Source organism: Lycium ferocissimum, chromosome 12 (assembly GCF_029784015.1).
Source record: "Lycium ferocissimum isolate CSIRO_LF1 chromosome 12, AGI_CSIRO_Lferr_CH_V1, whole genome shotgun sequence".
Lineage (NCBI taxonomy): Eukaryota > Viridiplantae > Streptophyta > Magnoliopsida > Solanales > Solanaceae > Lycium > Lycium ferocissimum.
The window spans coordinates 47449889-47453799 of NC_081353.1; the positions used below are offsets into that span (position 1 = coordinate 47449889).

A 3911-nucleotide genomic window follows, 5' to 3' on the forward strand; every position below is an offset into this window, starting at 1 on the left:
TTAAAATTTGCCCCTATTTGGATGGAAATCCCCAAATTCTCAAATATAAACATTTTTATTAGAATAGAACTGCCTATCATAATAATTTTACTTCATTTTCTGGGAGTTATAACCTCCGCTATTTCTTTTTTAATTTTTACACTTCACCAAAAAATTTGAGTTCTACATTTTTTTGTATAATTAGATTTCAACTAATATGGATTTTAAAATAATCAATAACTAAACCGGTTCATTCATAATAATAATAATCAAAGCAATAAAAATATTTCTATAATTAAAACACTAATATTTTATTAAATCATAATAAATTGTCTTCCTAAAGTAATACTTTACAGGTAAGCAAATAACCAATGCACTTAATTTGAACCAAAAGACTATAAGAAACAAAAAAGTTTATCCAATAAACAGTAATATCCACGATGAAATTGAATAATTTCAGACATGTGCTTTTTTCTTATTCTTCCAACAGCCTTGTGCAAAAACAATAAGCTCGTGAATATGAATTCTCTTTTGCCATTTTCTGACCACATTTTCTCCATTGGCAACCATCATTAATCTGCAAAATTTTCAACAAATGACCAAGTTTGTCATACTATTTAACCATATAATGTCATTATATTATAGCTAGCTTTGGGATCCACAAGGGCAATTAACATTAATCATATGTTTTCAGAACAGTTTTTTAATCTTTTCCCTCTCCTTGTTGCAGCACCCCTGAAAGACATACATTAAAGAAAAACTGTTAATAGTCCACACAATGGCACATATATTTTTTTTATAAAGGACATAGTCCACACAATAGGATATTCCCAGCTCAGAATCATGTATAAGGGTCAGTTAGGACCTCTAAAATTTAGCAACAAATCAGCAACATCAGATCACAGAGTTCCCAAATCAAGGTTCAAGAGTTAACCCTCTAAATCAAAGTTGAAGAATTGACACAATCCTAACATGAGATCACCCTCTTTAAACCTCAGCTAATGCTACATTATATACACCACTAACAAAGACCAAAATGCTTGACATCTGAACTGAAATAAGAATCTAAAGAATACAAACTATATTTTCAGAAAGGAGACATGATTTACAACTTGGGAGCTGCAAACCTATGATTATTACAGAGCAACTTGCTTTGGTTTTCTGAACTAATACTAAAGAAAATTTATTTTGTTCAACCATTATATAGATGTTCCTTCTGTTAATAGGTGAAACAATTATTTGTAATCAAAGAATATTTCAGAAAGATGAATGTAGTATGCCATCTTTCTGAATGACATTTGGCAAGATAAACTGATACTATAATGGAGCTCTTTATTAAATTCAAAAACTTATCATACATAAATTCCGCCAGCGTTAACCTCCGATGGAGACTTGTCAACATAAATTGCAGCCTTGAGGGTTTTCACCTTATCGAAGTGGGTCTTTTAGAGAGAGTGGCACTGTCAAGCTGGGAGGGAACTTATCTACTAACAGAGACCAATGTCATCAATCAGCATAATAGCAGATGAAAAAGGCCCATCAGCCCCTTGGTCTCTCCAGAAAAAGGAAATAAGTAAAATGTTCAATAGAATATTCCATGTTGAAGCACAATGAGGCTGCTGTTAATCAAAATTAAAATAAATTTAAACCTTCTATTTCCACAGAAAACTTTCAACCTTTACATTTATTTCAAATGCAGAGGCTGAGGATGATGTTTTAATGTTTTCAACTTCTTTATTGAACCTTTTTTGTTTTTAGGGGATGGGAGGAAGAGGGATTTTTTGTATGAATTTGGAAGGGAATACCTCCTACAGGCTGCTTCCTCAGCCAATCTGAAACTACAGAATCATAAGGACATGTTGAAGAGCTATCCAGGCCAACTTCCTTCAAAATTGTTGGTCATCATTATCTCCTGAAAAAAGTCCAAAAGATCTGACTTTACTCAATTTACTATGTAGTACTGGTTTTAATCCAATTTAGATAATCCTTTGCAACCTGTTCTAAAATAGTTAGCACAAATAATGTCATTTTGCTAGAAGTTAAAAGAGGAGGTTAAGAAATGTTTATAGGACAAAAAATAGTAAGAGTAGCAGGACAGGCCAGTTTATCATGCGCGGAGCTGTATTTGAAGTTGGTTATCCAAGGTCATGCTTCACATCACCTAAACTTCCAATATTAATATTCAACATCTTTTACGTGTATTCTACATAAGAACAACAATTGCTTTATAAACCTATTCCTAATATAATAATCTACTATTTCTGTATTACTTTAATTTGATATAACTCAATCAAATACGAAGAAGTAAGAAGCACTCACCTATAGACCTTAGTTTGAGTGGAAACAGGTCCCATGTTTTGGCGACAAACTCTGCAAGATAATTGAAGCAATACCCCTGAGCAAGAAGGGAAAAACAATGATGCAACCTATTAGGAGAAAATATTAGAGCATAGAACCAGTACACCAATTGTATTTGTAGGAACAAACTTCTTGTGTCACACCCGCATTAGTCAAAGTAGTAAATGTCATATTTTCTGTAATGGATGCTCTAACACTGCTAAGAAGAACACATGCCATAAGAGTAGGAAGAGCTTCACTCGAAGCTGAGATTACTGCCAAGTGACCCCATGCCAATACCTGGACGAAAACTGAAAGAGCACACATTAGTGCTTGTACAATATTTATACAAAGAGATTCTACTATATACCTTTCCTTTTTACAAAAAGATGAACAGTTAAGCCAACAATTTCCTCGACCAACGAACAAAAAAGGAAAAGATGGGCAATAGCAAAGAACAAAATAAGTATACTTTGCTAAAGAAGTAATTCAACTAAAAAAAGCTTTAACGCATATTGCATCATTTTCATCCAGCTACCAAAAACTTTAGCATATTGGCTTGCAATAGGTGAACTTCAAACCTACCGATGAATATTCTTTTTGCGTAGATACTTGTAAAATTTAGATTCAAATGGAATTAAAAGAATGCACTGTAAACAAATTTAAGAACTTGTCTCAAATGTTCTAGCACTTATATCGCGACACTAAATTATGTCCATTGTACCCAGTCCTCTCCACAAAGTGAGGCTTTCAAACCATTCTCTTGAATCTCCTGATCTTCTACTCCCAAACAGTGAAATTGAAAGGGTAGGAAAGCAGGTCAGTTGATTGGCAAGTTGACTGGTTTTAGTTTCGGTCATGAGATGACTTTTCCTTTACTCTTTCACAATCTCTCTCTGCCCACCGCTCTCCCTGTGTCTAGCCTCCTTTTCAGTCGCCCTCTACAACTAAGTCAGTTGAGCTCTTTCGGCTCCTAGACCAAATGTGATCTTTCCTCCTGTTGATTCGCTTACTTTGCTTACTTTACACTAAGCATCATAGAAACCTTTCCTATTGTTAGAGAGAACTTAAAACTACTAATTTTATTCCAACAACCTTTACACGCTAGGAATACCTTCGCATTTGTAGTCAATATACCAGATTCAAAACAAAAGTGGCAAAAAGGAGCCAAAAAAAAAAAAAAAAAAAGCAAGACAACACCATCGCCACACACAAAAACAAAGAGAACTGCTAAATTTTGAAATTCCAGAAGAAAAAGTAGAAATGAAATATAAATATGACAAATTGAGTAATGTAAAAGGGGAAGAAAATCTTACCTCTTTCTATTAACCCCGCTAAACAAAATCTTACCTCTTTCGATTAATATGATATATTGAAAATATCATGAAAATACATATATCATGTGTAGCTGAAATAATTAGAAGTTAATGTTTATTAAGCTGATAATAAGTAGAAGTTAATGTTTCTGCACAAATGCAACATTCTTCAGATTCAATGTAAAGCATAGTAAAACAATATAAGGGTAGGATTTCCAAGAGAATAAACTCTTCAACCATGAAAGCAAGCAAGTGAAGTGTAGAAATGTGATAGATGTG

General features: G+C 33.3%; 1 long non-coding RNA gene across 7 annotated transcripts; it reads right to left on the reverse strand.

The window, feature by feature from the left end:
- Window positions 1–236: 236 nt before the first annotated feature.
- LOC132039696 (uncharacterized) lies at window positions 237–3905 on the reverse strand. 7 transcript variants are annotated; one of them, XR_009410449.1, is made up of 3 exons: window positions 3633–3905; window positions 2299–2616; window positions 237–1891 (listed from the first exon to the last, which is right to left on the reverse strand). It is a non-coding gene; the product is annotated as an uncharacterized LOC132039696 (long non-coding RNA). The 7 variants fall into 7 exon arrangements; XR_009410448.1 differs by having other exon boundaries at window positions 2299–2627; XR_009410451.1 differs by having other exon boundaries at window positions 2299–2374; window positions 2481–3905.
- Window positions 3906–3911: the final 6 nt, after the last annotated feature.